The sequence below is a fragment of the Sceloporus occidentalis genome, unplaced genomic scaffold (genome assembly GCF_023333645.1).
Source record: "Sceloporus occidentalis isolate IW3139 unplaced genomic scaffold, rSceOcc1.0.p SCAF_2, whole genome shotgun sequence".
Lineage (NCBI taxonomy): Eukaryota > Metazoa > Chordata > Lepidosauria > Squamata > Phrynosomatidae > Sceloporus > Sceloporus occidentalis.
The window spans coordinates 116,147,628-116,160,066 of NW_028316982.1; the positions used below are offsets into that span (position 1 = coordinate 116,147,628).

At 39.6% G+C, this 12,439-nt stretch overlaps 1 pseudogene; it reads right to left on the reverse strand.

The window, feature by feature from the left end:
- LOC149318912 (heparan-alpha-glucosaminide N-acetyltransferase-like) overlaps positions 1-12,439 on the reverse strand; it is a 175,307-nt pseudogene that overhangs the window by 22,443 nt on the left and 140,425 nt on the right.

Below are 12,439 nucleotides of genomic sequence, written 5' to 3' on the forward strand. Positions count from 1 at the left end.
GGTCAAACAGTTTGCCAGTCTGGATGTTGGCACAGTACCTCAAGGGACTGGCTAAGGAATTTGGAGACCAATTCTCACCTACAGTTTCTTGACTGAATATTGATAATTCCTTATCAATTGTCATTATGTTTGATAAAACCTATGACCCAGTTTTCATGTTCACAAAGAACTGTGTTGTTTCCTTTCCTTACTGCTATAAAGAGGCAATTCTTTAGTGCCCCCTCCCCAGCATTAAAAGCAGATCAGTTCCTTGCAACAGGTTATCAGCTCTCACAAGGACGTTTCTGTGTTTCATGGTCGATGATGTTATGCAATTGGCATGCCTACAGTTCTTGCGCAGGCTGAACCCATCTATGCCTTGGCAAGCCATCTCTCTGGACTTGGAACAGACTGAAGAAATGATGTCTATAACTTACAAGGTGAATGGAAGGGAAAGGACATGAAGAGGAGATTTTCAGCAGTCTAGCTAAGTGCTTTAATAAACTATGGTGAGAATTAGATGTTTTTATATAGAAATAAAATGCATGGCAGGCCCTAAGCTGGTGGGGGGGGGGGGGATCCAAAAATAGAAAAGGAAGGGACAGGAGAGGCACTGTCTGTTCTTTACCCTTGCTGGGTTGATGCTTCAGTCTTGCCTTTGAATATAATCAGCAGAATTTTGTTTTCCCCACTTAAGTGATTTAATACATTACCTTCTAAAAGAACAAATATGCTTTACCCAGAGAAAGACAATACCCTGGAGAAGAAGGGGGAAAATCCTATGACCCCAGCTCTGGCATGTTCATATCTAAAGCAAATCCACAATTCTATCAATCAGCTATTTGCTTTGGTGGGCCCTAAATCCAGACTACAGCTTGAAATTGTTACTTTTTTGGACTACCACTCCCAGAATCCCTCAGCCACAATGACTGGTTCCAAAATCTTTCAGTACTGAGCACTGGGAGAGTAGCTATGCTGGGTGTGGGAGGCTTGTAATCCAAAATTAACTTTTTCCATCTTTGATCTGGAACCCCTCTTTAATTTCATGAAAGTTAATGGATGTTAACATGTATTTCCTAACTTCTGTGGCAGAATTAAAGGAGGGGTGGTCTATGTTTTCAACAATTATTTGCTTCTCAAACTCCTTTATCATCTGGAGCTACACCTGCCTTAATTTGCTGTGTCAAGGGGTCTTTTCTGGCAAACATAGTCAATGTTTAAGGAATCCATTGACCAGATGAAGGATCTTATTCTACTTACTGCTGCTACTGGTTGCCATTCATTAGTTTTATTCACGGTATATTATACTACAACCTTTCCCCACTGTTTCTTCTTTCTCTAGTTTCAAGTATTTCAGTTTCTTGATGCCTCCCCTGGAAAATGCGATAAGCCTCTCCAGGCAGCCTCCTTCTCTCTTTGAAAGCCACATGGAATTCAAACAGTACTGTGTTTTGTTTTCAGACTACACTTGATACAGAGTAATTAATATTGATTCAATTGAAGCCAGCTAGCAGAATGATGATAAATAGGCTAGTAATAACAATTCGATCTGTGATGAACAGACCAAGATGGGGGGAAAATTAGGTACTGGATTTTGAATTTTGCTTTTGTACCCGAGGATGACTGTAGACTTATGAGAATAGGAGACCAGTAAAAATAAATATTATAAAACAATAGCGTGACTAACATAATTAACAATAAGACATCAAGAGATAGAGTGGCATCCTTCCCTAAAGCTACTTCAGTGTCTTCCATCAAAGTAGTATGGAGACATTCACATTAATTTTTCCATTCTTGTTTTGTTAAACACACATACAAACGCACAGAGAGAAAGACAGACGCACTCACACACACTGCTGAGGAAGGAATGGCTGGACTGAGGTTATGCTAGACTGTCTCCGCAAAACTGTGTGAGATAGCAAGAGGCTGTGCTTTAATAGTTATGGCCTCTGGATCATTTCCCTTCTTTTTAGATTATCTGCAGTTTAAGAGCAACTACTTTAATTTTTACAAAAGGGCCCTGGCCGCACTCCTAATTCTATTATCTAACATCAGGATTCAACAACTCACCAGCAAAACAGCCCAGATGAGAAATCTCTTTAAAATGCTCAGTGGCTGCTGGCGGTACATTAGGATAATCTTCCCCGCCTGAAAATCAGAAAGAAACAAAAAAAAAAATCATAAAAACATAAACAAAAAACCATATAACTATTATCAGTCAGGTCTTATGGTTATTTCACCATGTTCTCTAAAAGAGAGGCTACTGGCTAAAGTGGTGGCAAAGACCAGCTTCAATCCATCTTCCTGCCCTTCATCACAAGCAAAAGCAGGCAGAGAGAAAACAACCTAGCGAAGAAAAGCAGGGGAGGTTTCTAAACCAGCAGAGGTCTGGTCTTCTGTGGAATTGGACATGGCTGTCTGATACCAATTTAAGTTTCAGTTCACAGATGAGTTGAGTGGACAGGGAAGAAGAGTTGAGGACCAAGAGAGAGAAAAACTAGGCAGCAGAGCCTAGCAAAGTTACTTTTTGGGCTATGGAATCTCCCAACCAATATAGCCACTGACCTTGGTCCCTGGATGTAGTTCCTGTCACTCCTAGACATAAGCTTAAGCAGGCACTGCTCCTCCTCTGCTTCTTCCAAACAACTAGTGAGTGTGCCTAGCATATTTGCCTTTACATGATGCACTTAAAACAGGAATGCTCACAATTCATGCAATGCCTGCACCATCCCCATCACCTGGTACACATTCTTTTAACTGAAAACACCACTGACTAAACATGCAACCTTCTACACAGTGACAGCTTCAGTGTCAGCGGACAGCAAATTTGCTCTGGGTTCCAGTTCAAATGTTAAAGGAGCTATCCAAGTGATTCTATTTTGGAGATAGGCTGCAGCACCTTGGACATCTCCTTTAAAATTTGATTCAAAATCCAGAGTAGATTTGGTGCTCGCTGACATGAAAGCCCCCAGCTGCCACTTCTGCACACAAAGCAATTGAACCAGCAACAAACAAGAGACACTCCTAGGCCTGTATTCAGTTTCTAACAACAACAACCAGTCAGATCTTTGTGGGAGGTCATAGAGAAGAAATTAAGATGATGGTTGTTGTTTGGCCTCAGCATCTCATGACAAAAGATCTTCTGTTTCTGAACATGGAGGCTCCACTGAATGTTCATAATTAAGAGTTTTGGATAGACAGATCTTTCCTCTTCATCAGGAGACTCTCTAGCTGGTCCTTCATTGCCTTAGGAGCTTATCACATCACTTTAAAAAGCGATTTACCACTCCCAGATTGAATTCTAATTTGGGCTGCATCCTGGTCCTATTGCATGGCTTTTGTCTCCAAATCTGTCATCTGAGTACAGCCCAGCTGCAGCCCGGGTCCCTTAATGCACTTCTGCGGCCATTTTTCAAATTCAGAAAGCTCCTGTTTGAAAAATGGCTGCTGAAGCGTGTTAAGAGATCCTGGCTGCAGCTGGGCTGTACTCGGATGTTGGATTTGGAGACAAAAGCCATGCGATAGGATCAGGATGCAGGCAGAATTAGAATTCAATTCAGGAGTAGTAAATTGCTTTTTAAAGCTGTGCAATAAACTCCTTGCTTCCAGTTTATCAGGCTCTTGCTGAGATACAAATAAAGCAGCTGGCCATCTAGCATTCCCCATAGGCCCTACCATCTCTGCAGGCCCTTTTCATCTCAGATTTAAGAAATGTTGACAAGAAATAAAAGACTTGCCTTGTATTCTCCTATTCCTACCACTACTACACTGAATTTTTCAAAAGCTTCTTAATATCAACAGAGGCTTTAAAAAGCTTCACTGAAACGTAATGAAATTGTGAAAGTCTGCTACTTAGAAAGAAAGTTCTAATCCTCTCCTCCTCACCACTGAACTGCCCTCAAAATGATTCCCTCTCTTTGTATAACACAGGGACAGGTGGCATCACTAGGGTTGGTGACACCCAGTAAGATCACTCCTGATATTACCCCCCCTTCCCCATAGACCTCCTCCTATACTATACCATACAGAATCCTTAGTAATGTTTTTTTGTACTAATGTTACACATAAATTGTTATTCTTGTATATCACTGAATATAATGGCAATAATTGTGATGTAAACAATTAGTAAACTTCAAATTATATCTTTAAATTACAGTATCATATGCACAGACTAAATGTATTTACATGTCCATAGCTTCTGGAGTTCGGGTAAAAATTTAGTAAGATGTGATGTTTTTAAAGAAAAATTTAAAAGAATAACAATTAATTTTTTAAAAATAATAATAATTACATTTAATTTTTTAAAAAAATCCCCAAGGCTTCTCCTTTCTCTTCCCACTGAGCCTTGTCACACTCACACCATCTCTTCAGAATTTTAAAGGGACACAGGATCCAGTTCTGCAACCCAAACCGGCACCGCCTCTCCATTTCAAAATTACACTGTCATCACTTAAAATCATGAGAGATTTTGTCAGCTGAACAGAGACCAGACACAGGGCTAAGATGCATGGTGAGAACTCTCTTTGTGGAGGAAGGCATTTTCCTTGAAATCATATTCCCAGACAAAAGAGTCTATGGCAATTTTCCTCAACACACTTTGGGTAGGAAGACATTCAGGAAGATAAACTGAAACCTTTGCCAGCTGTGGTAAACAGTTCCCACTTGGGATCACCAGAATAAAAGCATATGTTAATTTTACCGACTTTGTACAGTGCTGTGTATAATTACAGCGCTCTAGAAATAAAGTTTAATAATAATAATAATAATAGTATGTTAAGCCAAGGCAGGCTTCAATATCGGTTTCTTTTACTGAAAATAACTTGTTTCTCTTAGTTATCAACAGTATAAATTCCTCATCTTTCAGACGTACTGATAAAAGCAGTCTTTATTTCCAGATTAAATTCAGAGGTGGTTGTTGGTTTTGTTGTTGTTGTTGTTCCTGCTGCTGCTGCTTTGCATTGTAACTCCCAAAATCTCCAAACAGTCAACTAAGATCCATGCTGCCTGGGAGATTTCTTGAAACTGTGGCTCCAAATAAATCTTTTCCAAGCTGTGGCTCATTTCTGTTAAGACTCCTACAGACAGAGAAATTATGTTCTAAAGGTAGAAAGAACATGCTAGCTGTTCTGTGCATTCTAGTCTTTTCTGCCTTATGGCAATCCTAAGGCAAACCTATCATGAGGTTTTGTTGGCATGTTTCTTCATAGGAGGGTTAGCCATTGCCATCCTCTGAGGCTGAGAGTGTGTGATTTGTCAATGTCACCCAGTGGACTTACATGGCAGAACTGGGATTCAAACCCTGATCTCCAGAATCATATGAGTTTGAGTTTGTTATGGTTTGTTATATTGTCATTTTGTGTATTGCAGTTTGTATATTGGGATTTTATGCTGGTTTATGGTGTTTTAAGATGCCAATATTGATGTTTTTAACTGTTCATATGGTATTCTGGGGGTTGGAGGGTTTTTGCTGTTTTTATACTGTTTCTGCTGTTTATATTGTTTTTGACGTTTATGTACACTGCTATGATCTAAAAAGGAATAGCGGTATATAAATAAATATTATTATTATTATTGTATATAAAGTATCAAAGATGAATGAAGAACACCCCCCCCCCCTTTGTTTTGGTTCCTACTCTCCTGCTCAGTGTGCTCTTAAAAAGACAGTAAGGACATATCTGCTAAACACTTCTTTATCCCAATACTAAGAGCTGGTACACAGGTCCATGTTCATCCTTTTAGCAGTGGCATCACTAGGGGAATGCGGGGAGGTGCGGAGGGGTTCAGACCGTGACACCCAGAAAGAGGGGTGACAGATGGGCCCTCCTTCCCCTTTGGGGAAGTGCCGCACCACACTAGGTGACATACAGAGTGGTGGTGACACCCCTGCTTTTAGGAGTGTAAAATCAAGTAGCAATGTCCATGTGTGTCTAAGCCATCATAGATCAAATGATACAGTGTTTTCACTTCACCTATAACCTCACAAGTTTTTCAATAGAGAAAGGTCATTAAATGTCTCTGCTAAAATTCTTCTCTAGATCTGATTGTGCTTGGAGACAATTGTGTTACAAACCTCACCGTCTCTATATGTTGGGGTAATTTCCACAGGTTTAGAATTTGGGTAAGGGAACCGATATTTCATTATCAACAACATGTAGTCCACTTACATCCTGCCTTTCCCCCACTAATGGGATTAAAAGCAGTTTGCAAAACAATAAAATAATACAGACTGAAATACATACCAAAAAATCAGTAAAATATATAAAAGCTGTTTTAAAATGCAACTAAACAATCTGTAAAATTAAAACTGTATAGAGTCCATTAATAGACAGAAGATAAATATCAGTAAGACAGCACACCATTAAAAGGTTGTTGCAGCCACATCTTAAAAGCCTGTGAGAACAGACATTTTTGGTTGCATAAATAAGAATGAGATCATTATATCCAATCCCACCCCTCTTTCCAGTGTACAAGCCATAAGATACCCATCTATAGACCCAGGCCACTACTACACACATGATCCAACCAAGACGTGGAAGCTGAACTTGCAGAGACAGAACCTGCTTCCATGGATATGGTCAAAAGTGTATGAAGTTGAAAATAACATCACATAACATCATGCCATATGTGTTGGTATAGGGCGGTAAATGCTGGATAGTGAAGAAAACTGATAGGAAGAAAATGAACTCATCTGAAATGTGGTGCTGGAGAAAGATACTGTGGAATGTCAAAAAGACCAATAAATGGGTCCTAGAGCAAAACAAGCCTGACTCTCCCTAGAAGCCAACATGACTAAATAAGATTGTTGTACTTTGGCCATATCGTGAGAAGACATGATAAGAAAAGACAATAATGCTTGCTATGGGAGAAGGTAGTAGGAAAAGAGGAAGAACGCATTGCAGATGGATAGACTCAAACAAGGAAGCCACAGCCCTGAGTCTGCAAGACCTGAGCAGGGTTGTTGATGACAGGGGGACGTGGAGGTCTCTCATTCATTGATGGCAGTTGACAACAAACACAACATGACATATTGTGAGCACAACTGACATGGTATTGGTGAAAGTGTAGACTAATTAATAGACGAGGGCTGGCGAATCAGTTGCCCTTCAAATGTTGATGAACCTCATTCTATTCCCATCATTCTAATACATTGACCAGACTGGCTGTCAGAAAACAGAGTCCATCGACATCTGGAGGATCACATATTCTGGAGTCCTTGAATAGACTAGACCAGTGATTCCCAAACTCTGGTTTTCCAGGTGTTTTGGACTTTGGCTCTCAGAAGATCAAGTCACTGGCCAAGATGGCTGAGGCTTCTGGGAGCTGACACCCAGAAGACCAGAGTTTGGGAATCACTGGACTAGACATATTTTCTTTCTCATACTGCCTCTGCCTAGATAAAATGGAGAGTAATATGTCACTATTCTATCCTCTTTGCATAGTTATTTCCCCCCCATACCATTTCTAAGGGCATAAGATTGTAGGGACAGCTGTATTGGCATAATACCCCCCGCCTTGAAATAAGATCCAAAATCCATCTTCTGAATACAATGTAATGTGATATCACAAGGCACACATTTTTATTTAATTTCATTGTTTATTTTAAAACTCAAGTAGGGAACATTAATGCTCAAATTGGCCTTGATATATTTTTAGGAGATGAGATTAGGGTTTGACCAGAAGAGAAGTAGGCCTAAATATTCAATTCATGAAAGAATTAAAGGATTCCTCATTTGGTCACAAGTTTGAGATCTCAAATTCTTTAGGGTTCTTTCCAACATTGGTACATATGGTAAAGACCTTTAAAAATATATCTTCAGAGTCAATTGATTGTGGAAACATGGGACACTTTGCAAATGCATTCTAAATTATCATACAGTAGAAGTACAAGTAAATCATATGGACATACAAACAAGAAAGCATTACTTTTATGCAGGGATAACAGTGGCCTGCTGACAAAAACAGGCCATTGGTAACATTAAGAAACTTTCTAAGCAAACATATCGTTTCCCTTAGTGTTTTACTCACACAAGTGCAGAACTGAGACCAGGTATACAATATCCTTCTTCATGTAACTGAAAATGGTGAAGCACTAAATTGTCTCAGGTTTGTGCTTCCATCCACAGCAAGATGTCTAAGAAGGGCAGGGAACAAAGCTGAACAAAATGAAAGCAGAGAGCAAGAAACTATTTTTCTAAGGTCAAGATCCATGGACACATAGGACATTTAAACAAATCAAGAAAGATAGCCTTTTGGTGTATGCGTTGTCAGAGACACTGGAGATTATCACACAGGGTAAGGAGGGATAATAATAATAATAATAATAATAATAATAATAATAATAATAATAATTTGTTTTATTTATATACCGCTATTCCAAAGATCATAGCGGTGAACATCAAGTAAGCTAATTAGCAAGTAAGCTAATTTGCCCCCAACAGTCTGGGTACTCATTTTAGCAACCTCGGAAGGATGCAAGCCTGAGTCGAGCTTGGGCCCTTTTGCTGGTCTTGAACTCGCAACCTTGTGGTTAAGAGTGAATGGCTGCAGTACAGGCATTTAACCACTGCGCCACCAGGGCTCCTTTCCCAGTTCACGCTTATCCTATCATTCTCCGGTTAGCGGCCCCGTCATTGTATTAATGGGAGATTCCATTAATACACAGAAGATTATCACATGAGGTAAATGACAAATCCCTCCCATCCTTACTCTGTCCATATGGCATGATTGAGCCAAGATTATCATATGACCTCTGTCCTTATCACGCGATTGTAATAAGATTATCCGACATCATACTTATCCTGTCCTTTTCCTGTCACTGAAGTGGCATGGCCCTGCCACTGAGTATTAATGGAAATTCCAAACAATACAAGGATGAGGCCACTAACAAAAGAAGGACAGGATAAAGATGGACATGATAAGGACAAGGTAAGGACAGGAGAGATCCCTCCTTACCCTGTGTGATAATCTCCAGTGTGATGGAGCCATGCCATTTCAGTGATGGAAGAAGGACAGGATAAGTGTGACGTTGTTGGATAATCTCATTGTGATTGCGCGATAAGGATGACTGAAGGATGGGATGAGGACAGACATCATTTTATAATCTTTGCGCAATTGTGCCATAAGGATGTGAGGGATCCGTTCTTAAACCCATGTGACAATCTTCATAGGAAACCATGACACTTGCAAGAAACAAAGAAACCAGCATTTTGAAATTGTTGGGGACACAGTATGTGGTGGCTGAAGAAGCCTATATTTTATTGTTTTTTTTTAATACATCTTGTCTCCCACTAAAATCCCTGAAAAGAAAGTGGCACTCTAAAATCAGTCTAAACATTATATTCAGACTTTTACTTAAATCATTAATGTATCAATTCCAGCAACTAAATATCTCCCTTATGTTGAAAGTGCTCCTTGTAGCTCTGGAGCAACATACCTGCCAGACTCTTTAATGAAAAAAAAAGTATAGTATTGATTTCATGGGAGCCATCAATTCAATATTTTAGGAAATAAGAAAAAAGACCTTTATTCAATATCTAGTTTTCTTTTGCTCAGGTTAATATCTTGCCATGGTATTTGGGAGCAGCGTTCAGTCTGAATGAACCTGTGACTAATGTAACTGTCATGGTGATTAATAACTGGATTTGTGTCACAAAGTCTCACTGCTTCTTTCTGCTCCCTTCCCTTTTTTTATACCACTTTTCAGGTAAAGAGGAAGAATCTGTGGAGAATGGACTCAGAAGTAGATGTCAGGGTTTTTAAATATAATTTCAGAAATTCTAGCTGCATTCTGTAACAAACATCAGGTTTAATCCTTCAAAAAAGGAGGGCAAATGGAGGAGGGAAGTTCCACTCTCTGGAGGAAGAAAGGGGTTAGCATGAAGATTGCCCCAGATGTGGAGAAATTCTGGCCCACTGGATGATGTTGGACAGTAACTCCTGTGGTTCCTCACTATTGGGTCTGCTGGCTTATGGAAGCTGCAGTCCAACAACATCTGGAGGCCCACATGTTTATACCTTCCAACTGTCCCAATTTGGCAGGGACAGTTCCAATTAATCCTCTGTTGTCCCACTCTTTCAGCAGCTTTTAAAATGTCTGTTTCTTCCTCCTCCTCCTCCTCCTCCTCCTTTTCCCCTTTGGGCTCAGCTTACTTCAGTTGCAGCAAACTCAGTTAATTCATTGGAGAGGAGAGGATGGGTGGAATTTTACCCTTTCCAGTAGATTCAGCCAAAAGCAAACTTTTGTTGCCTCTCCTAGCTTGTGTCTCCTTCCCCGTTGATAATTGTCATCTTGAAATGTTGGAGGACATGCATGTGCACCATTTCTATCTCAACTCACTCTGCCCTAGAATCCCAGTTTAATTTTTCTCTTAGCAAAGAACAAGTGGCCTTAACTGAATCATGCTCCCTCAGTACTTGTTCTCCTCTGTAGGATGGGGATAACATCTTTGCCTGCCATTACCACATTGCATCTTCAGTCCAATACTGACTCGTCAGCAATCCTTGCTCACAAAAGGGCCCACAATTTCATTTATGCCTGCCCCAAGCCCTTTGGTCTGGGTAGTCTAGAGATGCCATTTTAATTTTCTCCAATGCAGCGTCTCTCTGGGGTACTAGGAAATTAACATGGAGGCACCATATATGTAGGCCACCTACAGTGGTAGCAGGCCCAGCAAAGGGCACTGTATGAAGAACTTTCTTATGAATCTAGTTTTGATAATAACACTGGCCTCCCTTCCAAGTCAATTGTAGCAAAGAGAGAAATAATGTATACAAAACATTTTAGGCTGTTACAGAATACACTATATTTATCGTCTCCTCCTCCAAAACCAAAATGAATCCCAGCAGGACTTGGTCTACAGAAGACTCCTAACCTCAAACAGAAACACCATGGACATGAAATCTTATGCTGTCTGCCAAAGGTTTGAAGATTATGATTAGACCTATTCATATCTTTATTAAGTTAACTTATAAGTTACAAAATACTGTGCATAATACTGTGTAAGTTTGGAGATTTCCAGAACTGTTCATTGAGAGTTAAAGAAAACAAATGCAGGAGGGATAATGTTCATGGCATAGAGTCTGCTTTTGGTTACAGTCTTAAGATGGAAGATGGCAAGAGACTTCAGACATCCAAATTAAGCTCTACCAGGTACTGAGATGGTTTCTGGCTGCTCCTGGGACTCTTCCCAGAGTTTCTGGGAACAAGAGACAACTAATCATCCATTTTAAATATATATATATAAAATCCAACTGTTTGGATTTGAGTTGGCTTAATAATTGTATTAGGCTGCCACAGATTTTTTTAAAAATTAATATAGTGGTTATTTTTGATTTGTTCCTTTCTTAAAATATGATGATACCTCTTTCTAAAATTGTTCTTCCCTTGCTATCCCAAGTCAAAAAGGACTAACCTTAGCAGCACAAAGCTTTTATTTAAAAGGGGAAAAAAGTTGATAACTTGACTGTTTTTCCCCCAAGGAAAAATAGATAAACATCCATGAAAACTAAGCTGACTCTGGAGACTAATGTTCGAATCCCAACTCAGCCATGGAAATCCACTGGGTGACCTTGAGTGAGTCACATGCTCTCAGCCTCAGAAGAAGACAAAAGCAAACCTCCCTCTAAACAAATCTTGCCATAAGACAGAAACAACTTGATAGCACACAACATCATCATTAACAACAAGGCCAAGTGATGCATCTCAAAATGTCCATGCATATTATTAAACTGTCCTAAATTTTTAAACTTGTTTTAACTTGTTAAATTGTTTAATACGTTCAGTGTGTTTAAAATATTATTATCCTAAGCTGTTTAACCTGATTTTATGGTGTATGCTCACCTGAGATCTCATAAGGTGGGATGTAAATGCTTTAAGAAATAAATAAATAGGCCACAGTACTGTCAATTCAACATGCAGTAGCAAGATGAACAAAAGAGCAGAAGTCAGGATGATAACTAAAGTATACCTCAAGAAATATTACATAAGGATCATGCACCCTCTTTAGCTTGCACTGCCTTAGGAAGCCATGGCTCCTCACATATGATTTCATGAGTGCACATGGAGCTTAGAACATAAGAACTGTCAGGATGAATCAGATAAAAGGCCCAGCAAGAAAAACAGTCTGTTGACATGGTGGCTGACCAATTGCATGGGGGAAGCTCCTCTTTAAAAAACATACAATTTGTTTGCAGGAATGGGCAAATTGACCACCATAGTCTCAACTTACCAATACGCCCATAATGATCTATGAGGATTCTGCAAGGTTAAATTCATGTTTTGCCCAACTTCACAATAACACTTCCACAGCATAGGTAAAGGTATCAGCTCCTACTAGTTCTGTGCTCTCCAATCCTTGTAAAGGTCAGCTTCCTGCTCCACTCTGCTGCCCTTTTATTTCTTTGTTTTGTTAATGCTAAGCTCTTTGGAGAGACTGTGTGGATTGCTAAGAAAGCATCAATA